General features: G+C 42.5%; 1 long non-coding RNA gene across 3 annotated transcripts; it reads right to left on the reverse strand.

Annotated features, from left to right (window-relative positions):
* Nucleotides 1–257: 257 nt before the first annotated feature.
* On the reverse strand, nt 258–20,242 carry LOC111839156 (uncharacterized). Of its 3 annotated transcripts, none has more exons than XR_002837038.2 (4): nt 19,984–20,242; nt 18,709–18,803; nt 816–923; nt 258–530 (listed from the first exon to the last, which is right to left on the reverse strand). It is a non-coding gene; the product is annotated as an uncharacterized lncRNA (long non-coding RNA). The 3 variants fall into 3 exon arrangements; XR_011988673.1 differs by lacking the exon at nt 19,984–20,242 and adding an exon at nt 18,976–19,704; XR_002837037.2 differs by lacking the exon at nt 19,984–20,242 and having other exon boundaries at nt 18,709–19,704.
* Between the last annotated feature and the right edge of the window lie 1,375 nt (nt 20,243–21,617).

The raw sequence follows: 21,617 nt of genomic DNA on the forward strand, positions 1-21,617 counted from the left end.
TTTCTGTTAGTATCATTTCCATTTCTTCCATTTTTCAGGTCTCGTATACTTTGCCGTGATGCTATGCTAGATACAGACACTCCTCACTTAACGACCAAATTCCGTTCCTCTGACGAGGTCGTTACGCGGATTGGTTGATAAGCAGGAGCCGCCCCTGACCAATATTTCAAGCATATGTGCTTGGATGTATTTTATTAAATGTATTTGATGTGTTGATCATCATATTGTTTTTATTTTAAAATGTTCTTCTTGTTCACACTGCTTATGTTTGTCTGTGTACAGGCTGGGTGTACTGAGTGCGTATTGATGCACACAGATGGAGCCCTGCTTGGTACTGATGCCAGTTACCTGGGAGCCTTTGATCATTGTCCCAGCCGGACCTGAGACGCTGTCCTCAGAGAGCTGTCAGGCACTGATGGTTCTGTGCCACCAACAGCCTCCATGTACGGTTGGCCTGCTATCGAGAAACTTAATCGATTCCCAGCCACATGAGGCCTCTGCTGAATTTATTAGTGCCTTTATAGGGTATGCTGTAAAGAAGAAAAAAAAAACAGTATGTTTAAGTTTAACAAATTCCAACATTTAACCAAGGTATATTGAGACAAATATAAAGCAATGTTTTACATTTGTTTGACAGTTTGAATTTCTTTCTTTATACTTTTGTCTTTATATATTTTCATTTCAGAAGAAGGTAAATTCTGCATTATAAGCTGTCCATCATAGAAAGACAAAGGCAGAATCAAAAGTAGACTTTAATCACACAATAAGTTTTCCCAAAGTCAACCATGAACATAGAATTCAGAGACCAGAAATACCTGACTTTTGCTTTATATATCCCCTTTGATATCCCTTTGACTATAGGAAATGCAAGAAAAGCACAGATAATCCCTGTGTGTGCTTTGGATCCATGCAATCACACAATGCTAGGGAAGGAAAAAGAAGCACAAGAGAGGAGGTGAGATCAGATGAGAGGAGGACAAAAAGGACAAAACAAAGACAAGAGATAGGTAAATGATTAACACATATAATTGATGTATTATATCCATCCATCCTCTGGCCTCATATCCTGGGTCATGGGGTTGCCAGGAGCAGAAAAGGGTACAGGGTACAGCTGCAATGGAATGCCAATCCAAAATACGTAATTCATGCATTACGTGCAAATATAATCAGACTTACGCAGTTCATATGCAGCACGTGGGGCTACATTAGCGGTCATGCGCACTCAGTGGCCTCCCTACCAGTCATACCCTGCAGCATTTGTCAGGTAAAAATAGTCAAACTGGGAGCGGGACTGGGTGCGTGTAGGGGTAAGTATGTTAGTGCTGGAAGGGATGAAAACTCCCGGCTGTGACTGAGCTAACATGATAGAAGGTGCGTGATCTCCATTGTGTTTTTATACGTGGTAAAGTACACCTTTTCCATTTTCACACCATATCTCTGCCACCCCATGATGCCTTAATGTATTTAAAATGACTTTTTGGTCTACTTAATTACACTATCGATTATCATTATTTGCTTAGATAGCTTAAGATCTCATCGTTCCCCTTGCTTTATGCAGTTGTCTGGCTTTATATTTAGCTAACATGTAAGCTGCAATGGGCTTGTTTTAGCAGCGTTTTGGGGGGAGGGCTTCCTGCAGTCTTGCTGTCCTTTGTAGGGATGCTGTCTGACTGTTACAGCTAAACCCCAATGCCCATCACGGGAGCTCCTTCCTCACATGAGTATGACATCATATTTGTCTCTGCGAAAAGGCAGACATGGAACAAAAACAAGAATCGCCCACCTCACCTCTGCCTCTCTGGCCCTCCTCACACAAACACATGAGCAAATGAGTATTTCTCCAGAGCGATTTTTCCATTTCCATTGATGCAGAGAGCTGGATAAATGGTACTTTCTTTTTAAGGCGCCTGCCTTAAACTCTGCCCCGCATTACTTTTGACCAATTCAGTAGGGTTTTAATGTCATGCGTGATTAAATCTGATATTGCGTACGCGCAACTATAGGCGAATCTGTGTGACATAGCTGCGAGATTAGCCAGGAACCACGGCGGCAAAAGTCAATATTTAATGCCGTGTAAAATACCGGAGGTATGGAAAAGGGCTCCGTTGAAAATTAACTTTTCATCGTCACCCTGACTAGAAAGCATCCGCTCTGTGGGCCTCTTTGTGTGGAATCCCGCCGCGCAACGCACTTTCCGACGCGCACGCTTTCATTAGGGGGCTCATGGTGCGGGAGGTAGTCTTCGCGCAGTGTAAGATTAATGGTGGAATTCACAGGTCCCCCCATTATTTGGTCTGTCCATCAGTACCTCATTATGCACTCATCAATCACTGCTGCGAGGCGTATCACGGGACCAAAGGTGCGTCGTCTCACTGCGTGTGAACGGAACATGAGAAGATCACCGCTCCATTACCCGCCTCTCATTCCCTCCTCTCCTCCTCACCTCCTCCTTCTTTGTCCATCTCCCCCGATCACCTTTTCTCTCAACGCCACACTGACAGTCAAGGCGGCTCCTCCACCACATTTGCTACAGTTATGCATCTAGACCGACGCGTTTTTCTGCACAGGGATGAGCTGTATAGTAGCAGATTTCCTCTGGTACTAATTATAAAGGAATGCTATAATTTCTTTCCACCGTTCCTCCTGCCGTCACCGCTAGGGACCAAAAAAAGGAGGTCTCTGCCTCTGAAGACTTGACGAAAGAATAAAATGAATGTGCTTGTCTCCGTGAGGTAATTTATGACTCCCCGCAGCTGTGTAAATAGGATAATGGCGGACGTCAACCCTCTCTTTCTTTCTCACGTTGGGTAAGATTTGTTTTTAGGGCTGCAGGGATAAAAAAGTTGAGCGGCGAGATAATGCGCATTTGGTAAATAATTCAAAGGGACATTGATGTGCGGAGTGTGTTTATTTGCGAATGAATGACTGGTCGCCATGTGGAGGTCATGGAGCCTCAATGGCGTCATGTGTCAGAGACCCTTCGCACTTCCTCCAAACATTCTGGGAAACACATGGTCTGGCCACCCCAGCATTATGCACGAGCATCTTACCGTTTCATGTAAAACATTACATCACCGGTAGCTGCACTCTAGTTGATTATAGTGCACCTTTGTGCATTTGCATGTATTTGCCGATCGGTGCACCTTTATGCATTTGCATGTATTTGTGAATCGGTGCACCGTTGTGCATTTGCATGTATTTGGGGATCGGTGCACCTTTGTGCATTTACATGTATTTGGCAATCGGTGCACCGTTGTGCATTTACATGTATTCGGAAATCGGTGCACCTTTGTGCATTTATTTGGCAGATGCTTTTCTGTGAAATGGCACCCAGGTTAATGCTCAAATAACAGCTTTAGGCAACAAAACTCAGCACTGACATGATCATATCATCAGTAAGCATAGCATTTTCTGTGCAGCTCTGCCAATTATGGGAAATACTAAAATATTATTCCATAATGAATAATAACATGCTGTTCATAATAGTGCAAACACTGTACATGCAAGTGCTCCATGACACAGACACGTGGGGTCGTCATAATGGGGACACTGTTCCACAGATTTTGGAAAAACCAACAAACTGTGATACATAGAGACAGAAACTAAGAAATATATGGAGCATATCAGTGCAAACATTGATGGTCTCCTGAGACCCCCTCCGACAAAGGTGACCCCCCCCCCCCCAACCACGATTGTCAAAACATAACAAACCAATTAAAACCTAGTGCAGCAGCTTAATGTACAACAGACTGGACCCTAAGTTGTAAGGTACACCTAGATTCGGGGATCTCGGGAACAGCCGTTCCAACTGGGAATTCCCAAGCAATACAGTACCTGGAGTTTACAGAGAATGGTATGATGAAAATAAAACACACAGTCAGCAGCATTTCTGGGCTGAAGACACCATGTTAATGAGAGAGGTTAGAGGAGAATGGCCAGCCTTGCTAAAGGGAAGGTCACACGTGCAACAATAACAGCTCCGTACAACCGTGGTATGCAGAAAGGCATCTCGAACACGGGCCCCTGAAGTGGTTCTGGAGGCAAAGATGAGCCCTAATCGGTACTAGCTATGTGTACCAAAAGAAGTGGCCAGTAGGTATAGAGAATCAAAGTCAATATCCAAAGTATGATATACTCAAAATATTCTATGTACCATAAAGCTTTACATTGAATTTATACTTTTCAACGGGAGCTTTGCACAGGTGTTGCTCAGACATGTGTCTATGCTGTCAGTGCTGGGCTTCATACTTGCTGTTGCTTTATTTCCAGCCACTTGCTTCATGGGGGTCAGAAGAAATGAACTCTGTCAACTCAATGCTGATAAAAGGCCACGAACAAGTAGCTATTTCCTGAAATAATACAGTGGGAAAAAAGTATCAAGTGCTAACTAACAACTGAAAAGATGGACACACCAATGGAAAAGAGTCACTAAAGGGTTGTTACCTAGGAAACGCCAGTATCAGCTTCCAGCAAAAGAAAAAGAAAAAAAACATGGGCCACATCTAATACCACATCTAATACCACATCTCGATGTACCCACATTGCATTCCATTGCTTATTGCCAGCACAGTCCTCAGCATAAAGTGCACTGGCAAAGGAAAGAGTTTTCAAAGCAAAGGCTTATTTTGGGACACTGCGTTGTCATCATGGGGCCTCGTCATGACTGTTTGAATAAGTTACTAAAACAACACGAGGGAAGTCATTTTTCTGTCTAGTGTGGCATGAGAAATGCGCAGCTTTCGGGATCTGGCTTGAAACAACAGCTCAGTTCTCACATTTATATATGAGCATGGCTTTATTTATGAACATCAAGAGTGCAAGTTCAATAAAACGCTGCCAGCAGCCAGGTGAAAAGGACAGAGAGTGTATCACTGATATCCATAACTTACAGGGGCAGCTTTGCCAAACCGCTTCACAGCTCGTTCCCAAAAGAAACACGGGCAGCGAAGTAAAAACAGCGAGAGCGCTGAGTGGGCCAAATAATGCAGACTTTTTTTAATACTGAGGAGCGGTAAGAAGAAAGCCAGGCTAACACCAGTTACAAGCTCAACAAAACCACAAGCTCTTAAGACAACTGCGCAGTATTTAAGGAACCCCAACAGCTGTAAACAGAATCCAAAATAATGCTTCCCATTCACACCATATGCAAGAACCATCTGATGGCAAACACCATTGTCACAGTCTGAGGGAATGACGGAGCTGGAGAAGATAAAGAAGGAAGGAAGCTTCTGGGGCCCCAGTAATGAGGCAAACGAGTGGTGCGCAAGGATGGCAGTGCTGGTCCCTCAATGGTGGCATCTGTTAGGAGGAATTACAGGGACCCTGCTGTGAATGAAATAGTATCTCCAAGTCGGTGAAAGATGTAATAACAAACATGAACAAGGGAAATCAAGATTCCACTGAAAAAGATTTTTGTTATTGAAAGTCCTGTCACATTTAGCGCACTTCAAAAAAACCTTCATTTGCTCGTTGGGCGGGAGGCCACAGTGTCAGAGAGTTAAAATCTTGGTGCCTGGAGGACATAAGAAAACACAACAGAAGATTACACAAAATAAATGGAGGTATGTGGGCAACCTGGAGTACATTGTAAACAACAAGGGTTAATGTTCTTTGGAGCAGGTCTTTTTTCTTATTAGAGGATGAAGCTCTGAGGCTTCTACAGAGCCGGATGCCACAAACATGTGTGATATGCTTGTATTCAAGCCTTAGTCTTTACACTAAACTATTCGCAGACCTGCGGAGGGGTTAGCACATGTGAATGCAGGAAGAAAATGTTTTTTAAATGAGCAGAATTCCCTCGTTTACCTCTCTGTCTCAGACATTATAGTCAAGTCAAGCTGAGTTCAAGTCAAGCACAGTTTATTTGTCATTCCAACCATATCTAAGATACAGTGGGACGAATTTGCTTTCTCAAGACCAGAAAATGTGCAAAAGGTGAAGGGAAAAACCAAGGAACAAAAAACAAAGAAACGAAGAAACAACACGAAGGCCGGGCGTGAATTCATAAAGTGACATCATACAGTGAATGATACAATTCTACAAGGAAAATTATGTGTTTATTGGTATCTTATCAAAATCCCTGTCCTACTGTACGGTTCACACACAGAAGATTACTGGTTGAAGATTTGGTTCGTTGAGCAGGGTTTTTCTACCTACCCCCAGGAATTTCCAAGAAAATTAGTAACTATAGAACATGCAAACTGTTAAGGTGGTGCGTACACAACATGTAACATATAATGAAGTCCGGAAGACGTCTGCAACAGATTTGGTTAAATATAACTGACGGGGAAACTTGCTTTTATGGAAATAAACCCCATAGACCAGAGAGACGCCACAGAGGCTGTAACGAAATCCCCAGAGCACCGCTGCCGATGAAAGCAGACCTACAGCATGCCTTTGGAAATGTCTACCTGCAGATCTGTTCTGTGCAATGGTGCCATGCACATTACATAGAAGCAGACGCCTACTCTACACCTCATGTTTTTGCAAGGGTGTTTGGGGATTGAAGGCTTTCCCGGATTCCTGGTCTCAGGAAACAGTTCCCGGTTTCAGCAGCTGAGTTCGCAGCCTTTGCAAGCTGAGACTTCATCAGAGCACCAGAGAGGTATGGCACCATTCGGGAAAAAAGGACTTCATTGCTGAATGAAGACGAACTGTGGAAAATTCCAGAGGCTCACAGAGCTTCTGCAAAAGTACAGCTACCACTCCAGCTTATAATTTAGTTTGATTTATTACTACAGTGTAGTTTAAGGTATTATTCCAAACTTTTTCACACTACAGGGAAGCACGGTGGTGCAGTGGGTAGCACTGCTGCCTAACCCTCTGGGACGAGACCAAAACAGTCCAAAAACATGCAGAGGGCAATTCCAGTTTCCGGGATGCCCATAGGTGTGAATGGGGTGCGAGTATGCCCTGCAATGGGTTGGCACCCCATCCTGGGCTGTTCCCTGTATTGTGCCTGTAGCCACGGGGATAGGCACTGGACCCCTCGACCCTGAATAGGATAAGCGGTTCCAGAAAATGGATGGATGGTTTACACCACACCTTGGCTATGAGATCTCTAGAGGGATCCCACCTGTCTGAACTCATCTCCACACCACAGAAGAGGAATGGAGGTGGACAAGGGGAAATGTGAATGATACTGGCTCTCGACACACTTTTCGGAGTATAAATTCTGCAGGCTTCTGGCAGAGAGGTACTCTGCACTCTTCGGTCCCATTTGTCTATAATTAACTTTGGTAATACTATCACAACACTCCTTTTCGAGTTTATCCAGAGACCTGCTTTGGCATATCACTGAAATGTTGAGCAATGAAAGAAAAGGTTAAAAAAGGTACAGTATAATGCAAACCTCATTGTAGAACAGGAGATCATCCCCCCGTATCTACCATTATACAGGTAGGGCTATAGTTGATACTTCTTTTTTGGGGTTTTTAATACTTCTAAGGTGGAATGGAGCCCAGAGGAGGCCCACATCGCCCACTCCACACAAAGTGCTGATTTTCTCAGACGCTTCAGAAAAGGGGAGAATAAGCCCCGCTCATCCAACGGCCAACGTGACGGAGCTTCAAGTGTTACGGCTTCGTTTGCCAGGCCTGCTCCTCGCAGCACCCTGAGTCGGCTGTTTTCCATCCATCACAATGACTAATACTGGTCAGTCAAATCACATGACAGCGTATTTCACTTGTGTATTACATGCCATGTGTTACATTTGGCTTTAAAATATTACTTAAACTTAATACACAATTTTATCTATGGTGATAAAGTCCCTTGCCTTAAACATTCAATATATCACAAATTAGTACTTTTTTATTAATTGCACATTTCTGAATAATTTATCAAAATTTTATTTAATACTTAAATGCAAGTTTTTTTGTGAACCACACCACTGTATTAATATCTGCACCTTAAATCTCTTGCAACCATTTTTTTTCTCCTAGAAGTGAATGTTTGTTTTAAACTATAGTGCTGTTCATAGGACCTTGGAACCTAATTTCGTTCCCTAACATGCTCCCCTCAAGTTCTCGGAAAGACAACAAACCTTCTTGAAACTTGAAAAAGCGAGAGACTGACAAAAACAACCTCCCGTATTATCTCATCCATCCACCCATCTCCCAACCGCTTATCCTGGACAGGGCCTTGGGGGGGGTGGGGGGGTGGGGGGGGCTGGAGTTTATCCCAGGCAGCAGTTGGCACCAGTCTGAGGTACATCCTGGACTGGATGCCAGTCCATCATAGGGCACAGACGTGCCTATGCTCACACAAGCTAGAGGCAATTTAGAGGCGCCAATTAGCCGATTAGCATGTGTTTGGACTGCTGAATGAAACCGGAGTACGCAGAGGGAACCTGCACGCCATGGGTAGAACATGCAAACTCCTCAAGCACACACACAGAACAGAGGGGGGAATTCAAAAATATGATAAATATAGATTTGAAGCATGTGAGCTCCAAACAGATGATGTTCCTTAAAGGGCAAGGGCACTATGTGTGTCACATACTCAATGAAGCTTGTGTGTGACTGGGAAGGGAAGTCAAACTTGTTCAGAAAATATCGGCGTTACTTACCTGTAACCTGAAGTTTCATCTCCTTTACTGCATCGAGGCAAAGGCTGTTGTTAATAACTGGAGACTCGTGTTTTGGTAAAGTAATCTAGCACAAATCACAGTCCGAGGCACCCGCATACTTTAACAAACAGAGGAGAGACGGCGAGCCGAATGGAATAATAAGTGTGGTCTCCAACCGGCCCCAGGGTGCGTCGCAAATTCAGATTTAGCCCAGACATTGTGATCGATTGCTCAAATTATGGATTGGTAAGGAACAATGAGGCTGTCATTTCATCCTGGGAGAAAGAAAACATTTCATTCAGGTGCTGGTCTTCATGTTAGCAGCACAGAGAGCCGATGATAAACCTTGGTCCCTTCGCTAAAGCAGCTATTTTGGAATGCCCTAATTAGCCTGAGAGGAATAGATTCTGGAACCGGAGAAACTGGGGGAAAATGAGCTATATTATCAGCTTCAGTGACAGGGATAGATTAAATGAGTCACACTTTCTCCTTGAAGGGCCTCCCTCGGCAGCTGCTGTCAGCAACACTTTATTGAGTTATTGAACACAAATTTGTAACAAATTTATCAACCAGCCAGGGAGAACGCCCGACATAAAGAAAATAAAATTAAAGTCGCACGACTGTTTTCGCTGGAAAAATTAAAATCTGAAAATATGAAATGAAAAAAACAAAATGCACAATAAAGTGAAGCAGTCCTTGTCCTGTCACGTCCAGCAAACTGCCGATCAGAATAGAAATAGCAGCAATGTACGTTCTGGCACAAAACACTGCTGTGAATTGTGATTTGCACAGCTTCTCATTTGCCACAGCAGCCAAAGCTCTCTTACTTGTGCAAAGGGCCCAGGCAATGCAAACTGATTGTGAGCATTTTTTTTTTTTTTCTGGGGTGCTGGACCCACCCCATTGGTCACGTGTCCTGTTCTGGAATATGTGACAGAGTGACTGATGGGACATTTGGGTCACATACAGGCTGGTGACACCTCCTGGGAGGCCAGGTCCATGTTGACTGCAACACCTGCTGGATGCATCAAGACAAGCCCTTTGGCTGGGGGGGGGGTTGCCGCTAGTCTGTCATCGCAGGGCGGTCTGCAGGCCACGAGTGGAAATGCCACCACGGGGACCCTGATCCCCAAATCACCTTTGCAGGGCGAGGATGAGAAAGCACCCTGAGTTTCTGCACCATGCCGGTAACTTATGAGCTGCTTTGAGGACCAGCTGGTCTGTGCAGCCCTTGCCTGAACCTCGAGCCACACACACGCACAGCCATGTACACACATCATCATTACAATTCTTTATGGCTGGACAATATTCTGCCCCTACCAGGTATTTACTAGACATTTCTGTTGTCTTCTGTGGGCAATGCACACACTCTTTTTTGAACAACTCTTTGCTCATAATATGTAAAATTCATTTATTTGGTCAGAAAGTCATGGGATAGAGGGACGCTAACTATACTTAATGGTAATTACACATATTTACATAGCCTACTGGCAAACAAGCCCTTTGGGTTGCTAATCACTGTTAAAACTTGCTGTGTGAAGTGACAGGGTTTAATGTATTCATACAGCAAGCGTGACCTTTGGTGGTGTTACATCTTTAACCCATTTTCCAATAGATTAGTCATTACATGAAAATAAAAACCTTGGGGGTGGGGTTGCTTATCAAGGCTGATAAATCAAGGTTTGTTTACTAATACTACTGGTGAAGACTGCAGTAGTTGGTCAGAGATATAAAAAAAAGGCTTTAATGTCCCTTTGTGACTAATTAGCAGGTGGCATTTCGGCTCTCATTATGAACCTAATTATTTCTGTCAATCAGTCAGAGATTTAGATGCCGTGGACGCGGAATCTAAACGGCTGTCTGTGTTTATTTCTTCTCGGAAAACTTGTGAAACTTAACGCTAACACATTGGAGGGAATGTATTGCCGTCGCACGGGTTTCCCCAATGAGGACTGACGAGTGCCAACAGTTTTAATGACATATATGCCTGACTCTGGATGCAGTGTGTTCCTCCTATCCAAATGCGATCTGTCGTCTCAAGAGAGGGACTCCGTTTAATGGATTATGTTGAATAAGAGAGTGTATATGTTGTTCAAATCCTTTTAGACTGTTTCCAGTACATTGAGGCTGTCTATTGCTTTCTGGCTTGTCGACTCTTTAAGGATTCATTAAGTACTGCACTTGGTTGGAGGCCAACTGTTTTGAATGTGCTTTTTTCCCCGATTTACCAAAGGAAGAATGTCCAGCATTCTTGGCGATAACTCCTCCACCCATTTTGCCCCCAGTCACATGAGCGTGAAGGTTTGCTTCATGCAGTATTTACAGCTGCACTCCATGCGTTGACCAGCGAGCGCCAGAAAATGCCGGAAGTTATACTTCTCGATTCCCCGCTAAGAACGCGTCGCTGGCGTCTCTGGACCGAGCAGATGGAGACGTCAGTCATGTGACGTGGAAGTCTCTTCTGCCACACGAGGCGACGCTCCAGCCGATGATTAATAGAATTTGTCTTGACAAATGTCAGAACCTCTGTTATTTCATTATAGCGTACAGCCCAGGGAGGAGGATCTCCACAAAAATGTGTTGTCCTGTCATTGTCAATATTCCCTTTGATGGATGTACAAATTATTTCCCTTAAAAAAAGATCAAACATTTCATTATGAGGCCACCGGTTTTGGAGTGGCGTCCCTGCTTTTTCTTTTTATATTCCTCGCAGACGTCTATTGGGAATGATAATATATTCCCCCTCTGAAGATGCTAAGTTGAAATGACAGGGCTATTGCGTCGGGGCAATGAGCAACCCTCAAGTCAGCTACCATCTCATGTATCTCTCTCCCTCCCGCCTGGTGCCCCCCCCCCCCCACCAATCACGTTGCCCGCACGCAGGCCCGATTTGAATATTTGCAGGTCAAACATAATAAAGTAAGATAATAATGTGGCATAATAAAGAGCCCATTATTATCCATGAAAATAGCCCGAGCTCCGAGATGGTGTGAAGCAAAGGCAAATATTGGAGGCAAGCAATTAAATCAATTGATTCATAGTGGCTGACATAACTTCTGTTGTGCCATAACTCATCATAAATATGAATAATTTAGGACACAGAGGTTAACACTATTGCTATTCAGCTGATTCTTTTTTTTTGGCCTCTTTAGGCAGGATACTGCTATGGTATGTATCACATGAGCATTATTATGCTATTGTGTGGTTATTATTTTAGTGCTTAAATTACCTTAAGGCTGAATGTGCTGTGTAAGGTGCGCTAACGGCAATTACAGAGCACATATGACGACGGCTATTACAGGAGAAACCATCGTATGTGCATTGCCGACTATTCTCGTTAATTAGGACTCCAATAAAAGTGAATCTCCGACTGTTTGTGGTCTGCCTGTTGTGACAGCAATTACAATGTGTGTGTGTGATTGCTTTAATTAATTAATGTAACAATGAGAGTCGGCATCTAAGTACCTGCATTAATTTTGACAGCCATTAAAGTGAATGAATACTTGCATTAATTATATCAGCAACAAGGCCAAGTCTGAGTACTGGCAATAATTAGGACGACGCTTAGAGTGCGACCCGAGTATTGCGGTCGCATTTAGAATGCCACTGCATAGTTTCATCCAGCGTGGCAGATATTGAAGGTGAATGAGTTGGCTTTGGGACAGAAACCGGACAGCATGAGTCATTGTGAATAATTGTATGGTCCCCCTGCAGAAAACAAAATTATGGATGTAAAATTCCGGATGACGGAAGCTAACAAATTGCACTGAGGGGTAATTCATTCCTGGGTTAGTGGCCAAAAATGCAATACCCATGCAACACGTACCTTTGCAGTCATACGACATAACGCAAACAGGAATAGGTCGTTTAAAGCGATTTGTACAGGACCGAACTAAGGTCAAACCACTAATGTCAAAGTGTGTGGTATACGAGGTAGAGGCTCAGAGTTGGGCTCGTGCGTGAATTTGACTCGATACCGCATGAATATGTTCAGGTGCGCAAGATGCAGTGTGAGGAATGCTGTGTGTGGTGGGTATGTACTTTATCCAGCCATTTCTTTTCGAATATAGAGGAGTTTGTGGCAGTTCGACTGCCATTTGGGGCTGGCTGTCAGCTCACACACGGTGCCGAAGTTCAGCCATCCCAGAAGATTGTACTAGCAGTTTAATGAAATTTTCTACAGGTCTGAACGATCTGTTTTGAAGTTAGTTTGGCACTCTTTTTTTATTATTATTGTTATTACAAATTCAGCCTGAAGAGCTGACACAGTGTTCAATTACCTAAATAACGACCTGCTGTCAGTAAAAGGGGGCAGGAGCCAAGTCACTTCTGAAAGTACTGATGCTCAGTATACAGTACCAACAGGAAAATGTAGACGTCTTTAAAAATGCATTATTTGCAAATGGGAATGAATGGTACATACTTTATGTCTACCTGCTTTACATGCATTGGCTTTATTTATTCATAATTTCCTCAGCATCCATTTCTCTGGCAATAAAGATGAGCTTTAATTATGTGCAGACCCCATAGTTAATGACTGTAAACACTGGGAGAGTGTTGTTGCATCACACGATGGGATCATATAACACTCGTCTAAAAGATTGAATCAAACAAACAGTAACAATGACTGATTCGTGAAGAGCCGATGTAATTCAAGCTTCATAACAGCTTATTGGTCTATTCTTAGCCAATCATGCACAGCAGTACACTATGAGGCGATTAACATACGCTCCTGTCATAAGTCAGGATTAAAAGGATGCAAAAGTAGTAATAAAAAAATCTAAGCAGAGCATCACATAACTAAGAATGGATATGTGCTACATTTTATGACAGTCACGAAAAACAACAGCTGACAGAACTAGCGTGAAATATATTCAAAGTAGATCACCCATAAGTCATCCCAAGATCATTAGCTATGCCTGCTGATTTCTGCTGCTCCCTCCTTTAATTTTCATGTGCCATGTCTTCTGATGTTATCATTTCTACTGTAAGGCCACAAAAAGTATTTAGGATTCTGTTTACCATCTTGGGCAATTTCCTTCTCAAAGGCTATTTGGCGATTCTTATTTAGGTTTTTGCTGAGCAAATTTTTCAGTGTGCTGATTGATTACCTTCTTAATCTAATAACTTATATAAAATTGCCTCTTCATTATAAGCTCTTCCTTAAAGAATAATTAATGACTAATCCCTCACAGTGGAGATATATTATTTGATGAATAAGTGTTGGCATAGTACAGTGTACCTATCTGCTATATTTAAACAGGTATTTGCAAGTTAAACTCAATGAAGACTTTTCTTTATTCTGCCTATCAACCATGCATACATACTTTTAATACTTTTGGCCGTGCAAATTTGGTGAGTAGGTATTGTATGTATTTCTCAACTATGCAATTTCTTTCATTATCTTCCTCCAGAAAATAAATCACATTGTCATTGAGGATAATCCACCCAACAAACCAGGGCAATACGCAGCCTGAGTTTTAGAGGTTAGAGAGATCATGACCATCATTTTAATATATCAGGTACCTTGGGTGTACAGCATTGTTTGCACTATTCAGTATATGAATGTGCCTGACAAAATCTTCCTGTTCGTTCATTGGTTTGTTGGAAATAAACAATGACCTCACACAAATTATTATATTATATTAATATATAAATATATATTATATTATTATATATTAATTGTACAGCTAGCTCTATGATCATTAAAATTCTAGCAAGTACATTTTTAAAAAGAAACATAATGGACCTACATGACAAGAATTAAGCAATAACAGACCTGACAGTTAATCTGAAACCAAATAACCGGACACAAAATGTTTTTCTTATGGCTACTAAAACTTTGTAAGACTTCGAAAGAGAAAAACAGAGGAATCCTCACATTACACTCAGGAACAGCCAGTCACTGGTGGAACTCAGGATTCAGATGTATGCAAACATAAAAGCAGCGTGCCATTTCTGGCCTGTGTATTGACCCATAAAAGTTAAGAGACAGGAACATGCACATTATAATTAAATTTAAGGAAGCGGGAAAAGGCTTCTTGGTTGTTTTATGGAGTATTTGTCACAATTTGCATGCTGTTCAAGGGCAAGGCGAGCACTGGGCATCTTCATCTGGGTAATAAATTGAACAGGACTGTCAGGCGGCCCTATAGGCTAGAGGAAGCTGTCATCGCAGTAAATGCAGATTATCTGGAATGTGACCGTCGGAGGTCTCACTTTCCCCCTCGGCATTAAAAAGAAAACCACTCATCAATTTTGTGGCCATCAGTTATTTCTAGAAATCTTTCGTCATATGATGACATAGTTAAAATAATGTCTACTGTTTATCCCTATAACAGAGTGGAAAAAGGAGAAGCTCTTTATTCAAAGACTGGAGTATGCTTCTATGTCTTTTTAATTCTTGATTAGATTAATATGTTTAATTTTAACTATAGAAGATGCTGTCGAAATGACTACAATGTATTCTCCCAAAAGCACAACCACCCTCTCTGCCCATCTAATCCTTACTCCCCCCCCCCCACCCCACCCCACCCCACCCAACCTGTACAATTTATAGAATTACTGGATGGATCAAATGGGAATGTGAAAGCTATTAAATGTGTTTTTATCCAGCTGCTCTGAGTCCTAGTTGTAACATGTAACACTGAAAATACACCTATTCATGCAGGGACACGGGTGTCTAAATATTTATGCTGTGCTTATTAATTTCCTCGTGTGCACTATCACCAGCATTTTCCATAACAGTATATACTGTAGCAGACAAACTAATGGTATAACTAACACGTAATGACAAGCAGATACACGCATACAGACACAAGCAGACCTCAGTGTAATTTTCTTCTGAAATCAAATGTTACTGCTACTTAGATTGTTTGTGACTGTACACACACCAGCTCCAGTTAGCTGGCAACAGAACTGGCCCACAGGCACAGTGGGATGTGCATAAAATCCGTACAAGGTACCAAATTTCAAACTTGTGAAAACTAAACAGTAGCAAACAAAAAGTTGTTATATGAGCACTTTAACTTTGGAAATAAATATTTATTATAATGCTAGACTAACCTGACTGCAAGAAATACGTTGAACCAACATTCTTTTTTCCACGAACTAATGCAGTGAAACAACATTCATCTCTGACGTCGGAATGAATTTGTGCACATTGATTTTTGATTGATCCAAGTTAGTTTTGATTCAGTGTAATATTTTGATGCAAGGCAACAAGTATATTTTCAGCTATAGGATTAAGTTGATTTGTGGTTGTTTTTGTGTTCAATTAATATTGAATCAGCAGTAACTAGCATACACTGAAATAACATTGAATCAATTTTATGCGGTGCCAACAATATAAACAAGGCATTCAAAACAGTACGAAAATTACAATGTTTTATTGAATTCACAATTAAATTAAAATTTACAATGCAATTAAAATTAAATTAACAAAAACATTCGCCAGTTTTGGTAGTAGGGACCTGTAAAATGCAGCAATAATAATGAAAAACACAGTAAGTGTAAAGCCTTGTCCATTTCAGTTTGCAGAAATCTGATACTAAATTCGGATCAGGAACCAAAACACACGTACTAATAGAGCAAACAGTGTACGGTAAAGTAAGGAGTACAAGAAGTGGACTTATACAAATAATTTAGTGTACTCTAATTTCCAAAAAACTAATTACAAACATTTTATTTACATTCCGATTTTTAGTAAAATTATAGAACAAAGTACAAACAGCATTTGAAATTAAGAAATGCAAAAAAAATTGCTCACTTTGCAACAAGTGACTGAGGCTGTGCAGATCTGAGCTGCTTTCAACCCTCATACTCTGGGGCCACAGCCAGCGCTTAACATCTGAAAACTCTTCATACATCCGTGAAGGAAATACCTTACGAAATATGCCTGTTTCCGCTTGTTTGGGGTAAGCGTTTAAGCATTTACATCTCTAAATGGAAATATGCCGGACATAAAGCTAAAAGCGTCTATTACTGGATGACACAGCTGACTCTCTGTTTGTCCAGTCCGCAGCAGGCTTGCAGGGTTGGGCGATACGAAGGATATAATGGACTTACTGTCATACAACATTTAAGCAATAAAGCGAGAAGTTCGAAAACCTGTCGATGAGGAATGTTTCTTGATAGAACACATCAGCTAATCACATCACACAAAACTCCAATTGTATAGTAGTCTTCTAAGAATGAGCATCCTATGCCCAGCAAATGCACAGCAATGTTGATTGAGTTAAGAGTACACCACATACATGATTGTACTTTATTCATTGTTGCCTTTTCTCATCTTCTGAATCAGTTTAAGGGGAATTCTAAGGGACCTTTAAGCAAAATGAGCCTTGATGCAAAGAAGTAATGACTTGAATTATATCACAATAATAATTAATAGACTGATATGAAAAGAATTATAGTAATAATTTTTCCCCCATATCTCCCTGTCGTACCCTGAACTGTGACTTGCTGCATGCAGAGTCCAACTATGTAAGAGTGATAAGGAAACGCATGTCTGCAGACAATATGAACCCACATTACTTGACTTTCTATCTTATTGAATTAGGTGTTGAAATGGTGTAAGAAAAAGTTGCAGCCAGCATCCAAAACCATTAGTGGTCTAGGCTACTCTGCCAACAACGTTAAAGTTACCGCCTTACAGTCTGTTGCTGTCCAGAATTTTGCAAACCAAGAAATGTTAACTGATGAACAGCTTAAGCTAAGGTCATTATCAAGCCTTACATACCTTTGTTAGCTAAGTGATAGTTGGCATTTTTCTAGTGTAAGATAAACATGCAAAATTTATACTTGTATGTAAAAAAATGGACCCATAGCTCATGACCAGTGAGGGTACGGACAAAGATGGACCAATAGATCGAGAGCTTTACCTTCTGGCTCAGTTCTTTCTTAGCCACGACGAACCGGTTAAGCGCCTGCAAAACTGTAGACGCTGCTCCGATTCGTCTGTCCAGCTCCCGATCTCGCCTTCCCTCACTCGTGAACAAGACCCCAAGATACTAGAACTCCTCCACTTGAGGCAGTACCTCTTCCCTGACCTGAAGAGGGCAATCCACCCGTTTCCGGCTGAGAACCACGGTCTCAGACTTGGAGGTGCTAATCCTCATCCCCGTCGCGACCCGCCCCAGAGCACATTGGAGATCCCCAGCAGATGAAGCCAACAGGACGACATCGTCCGCAAAAAGCAGCAAGGCAATCCTGAGGCCACCAAACTGGACACCCTCAACACCCTGGCTGTGCTTAGAAATCCTGTCCATAAATATTGTAAACAGGACCGATGACAAAGGGCAGCCCTGGCAGTTCCTACCCTCACCTATGGCCATGAGCTATGGGTAATGACCGAAAGAATGAGATCGTGAATACAGGTGGCCGAAATTAGGTTTCTCCGTAGGGTGTCTGGGCTCTCCCTTAGGGATAGGGTGAGAAGTTTGGATATCCGAGAGGGCCTCAGAGTAGAACCGCTGCTTCTCCACGTCGAAAGGAGCCAGTTGAGGTGGTTTGGACACCCGGTGCGGATGCCTCCTGGGCGGCTACCCGGAGAGGTTTTCCGTGCATGTCCTACAGGGAGGAGGCCCTGGGGCAGACCCAGGACACGCTGGAGGGATTATATCTCTCAGCTGGCCTGGGAACACCTCAGCGTCCTCCCCGAGGAGCTGGTAGAGGTAGCTGGGGAGAGGGAGGTCTGGGTATCTCTCCTGAAGCTGCTACCCCCGCGACCCGAACCCCGGACAAGCAGTAGGTAATGGATGGATGGATGTAATAAATGTACATTATAAATTCACAATCAAAAATAAAAATGATACCAGAATGCCATGTGTCAGCTCGCGGCAAGCAGGCAAGCGGTGAAGCAGGAGAGCGAGCCGGAAATACGGACAAACGGGGTTTAATGGAGGCAGACTGACGGACAAAGCACAGCACATGACAATACAATGACAAGTCTCGGGAAGACTGACTCAGACGAGGACTAAATACAAAAGACAAGCTAGACTTAACAGGACACAGGCGATCACAATTAGGGCTGAACACGAGGTAACGAGGTGGGCGTGGCACACATCAGGAGCGGACGGAGCGGATCATGACACCATGTCCATACATAACACATAATCTTATTAGGAATCATTTAACGTTACCTGAGCAAACAATATCCAGACGTCTTCCTCCCGCTTCTTCATGGCACTCACTCCGTTCACAGTGCACATGAGCAGGCGTGTTTGTGTTGAGAGATCTATACGCATGTCATGTGTCAGCATCTCTACCATTAATGGAATCTGTACTTTAGATTAACATTGACAATGTCAAATTTTCAACAATAACTGACACTGCTGAAACAAGTGTAGCTTCAGTAATCTACATTAAACGATAAAGCGCAGACTGCCTCTTTATAAGGCAACACTTACTGGGGAAATGTTCGATCTCAGTGAATATCCATTCGCTACACCTAGGCTACTTTTCCATTAACCTGGTGCAGAAGCTTGTTGACACCGTAAGATGACAGAGCTGACCTCTCCTTCTGCACTATGTGTCTCGCTGGTGAAAAGAGTCTTTCACACGGTACAGTTGCTGCAGGTTGCTCTGTGCAAAATGAGCCAGCTTTCTATGAGCCACTTTATGTGAAGGCCATCGCTTCAGTAAATATTCCTCATAGCGGATCCTGGGCTCTCCTTTGTACTTATATTGGGGATTAGGGGTGTACACACAATCCATACCGTGCTTGAGCACGTTGGACCCCCAAAATCCGGTTCGTTAGACTAGTGCGACTAGCCTTGGCACAGTAAGCTAAAATGCGCCTGGGCCCACTTGAAGAAGTAAACCCCGTTACAGCTGAGTTGCACTCCGGCACTGTATGAATGTAGCGTGATCATTAATCGTGTCCGAGCAAAGAACACTGACATGACGTCAATGATGCGACTAACATGCGCACATGTACATGAGCCGGACCCGGAAGAAGCAGACCGGGTAGCGACAAACGTTTAATTATACATCTTTATATAACGGATGTAAAAATCTGTCCGGACACCGGCTTTTCCTTATGTTTAAATAAATGTGTCGGACTTTAAACTGCAAAAAGTACTGCCTCACCACGGACATCTTTTTACCTTCTTTATCCACAATATCTCATCTTTTAAGATGTTTTGGCTGCTCAGTTGTCTCTTTCTTCACCGCTACTTCAGTTTTTGTTGCTTCCATAATTTACCAAAACAGTAACATACAGTAAAACTGGTCTAAGTCGCCGGCTTGTAACTCGTCAATGTGCACAAGTCGACGCTCAAGCAAAAGTCCCGATTTTTCCTAATGATGTTTCCTTTAAAATTCCTTGTGTAAATCGCCGCTTGTAAATCGTCAAATTCCCTTAGTTGTCACCTAAATCCCGGTCCCGAACAACACAAATGAATGGATTTTCCTACCTGTAAGTCGACACCCCAATCGCTGCATTCCCGCCGCCTGCTTGCACCAAGGCAATGTAGAAACTGGGACGCTCCCTGGTCTTAAGTCTCGCGTGTATAGTGCGCAGTAGTAGTAGAGGTATGGTGTTATATTTACTAGTCGGCAAAACGGCGAGATAGACATAAGTCGCCTAAGTGTTGACTTTATAAGTCGGCAAAACGGCGAGTTATATTTACTAGTCGACAAAACGGCGAAATAGACATAAGTCGAAGCTGGTCCCGCGAGTGTCGATTTAGACCGGTTTTACTGTGTGTAACATAGTTAGTGAGTTTGGTTCATTCGGTTGCAGAGGTAATTAATTCTCGTGAGACTCATAAGACCTGTAGTAGATTTTATAATATAATTTATTAATGTATCAATTAATTAATTAAATTATTTCTTATTTAAAATGCATCTGATCACATTATTGGCCACTGCTATGACTTTTATTATTTAATTCAATTAACTTAGTGTAATTTAGTATCTTTTGGAGCTGCATTTCCCTATCCCTATTTTTCTGTTGGAAATGTATATTTTAGTAAACAATTTTAGCGAACGTGAGGTTTTTCAGGAACACATTTATCGCATTGTAGCAGGATTGACTGTACATGGTCTTACACCATAGCACTTTTCTTCAACACAAAAAGTCGCACAGTGATGTTGAAAGTGTGCTCAGACCCACAACAATAAGCACAATGTGAGTGTAGACAGGGGGGATTATCTTACTCGGATAGGGTAAACAACCAAGCCAAGTGTGAGTATGCCGTAGGTGTGGATGAGGCCTCATCCTCAGACTATGCATCTAATCCCATATAAGGAGGCTGTTTTTTGATGCCTCTGGATCAGTTTCTTCAAAGGGAGATGGGCATGGCTCCCTGTCCTCCAGCATCTTCGTACATCATCTCTCTGCTTTTTGTAGGCATCTCAGGTCGTTAAACTTGGGTTCTAGTATTGTTGACGTATCAAGCCATGCCATATTTGTGTTCCCCTCATGCTTTGCCAAGTCCTCTGTGAACGTAGTTTTGAAGCACCAAGCATAGGCAGCCCTGTCATCAGAGACCTCCATCGTGCAGGACAGGTGACAAAGTACAGGTAGCACCACAGAGCAGGATGCATATTTCTCATGTGTTTGGAGCTCTGCGATGTTCCTGCAATAGCAATAAAACAAATATAATTACTATACCTTTATTTATAGGTATCTAAAAACATTAAGAATGGCATCCCTTACCAAAATATATTTTCCCCTTCCAAAATGAGAGCATATTTCCTACCTGCCTGGTTCCAGCAACATCTACAGCTGAGCTAGTTTATCAAAGTCAGCTGAAGTAAACATGGTTGCTTTGCACTACTGTTGTGCCAATGCTGCTTTCAAAAGTCTTTTGTTGTGTTGGACCTGTTTGATCATTTCCAGGTTTCAATTACACTTAGGAGAAACATCTTGAACCAGCCCCACTTGCTCCTGCTTGCAAGGGGCTGGCTGCACTCAGACCTGTGTTGCGGGACTGTATTTGAAATGACCGATTAATTTACAGCAGTTTGTCAAAACACTGTCAGAACAGCTGTCATGGAGGAACACTGTGATTGCCCTCTGTATAATGTGCACTACACGGTCTAC

The sequence above is a fragment of the Paramormyrops kingsleyae genome, chromosome 2, assembly GCF_048594095.1.
Source record: "Paramormyrops kingsleyae isolate MSU_618 chromosome 2, PKINGS_0.4, whole genome shotgun sequence".
Lineage (NCBI taxonomy): Eukaryota > Metazoa > Chordata > Actinopteri > Osteoglossiformes > Mormyridae > Paramormyrops > Paramormyrops kingsleyae.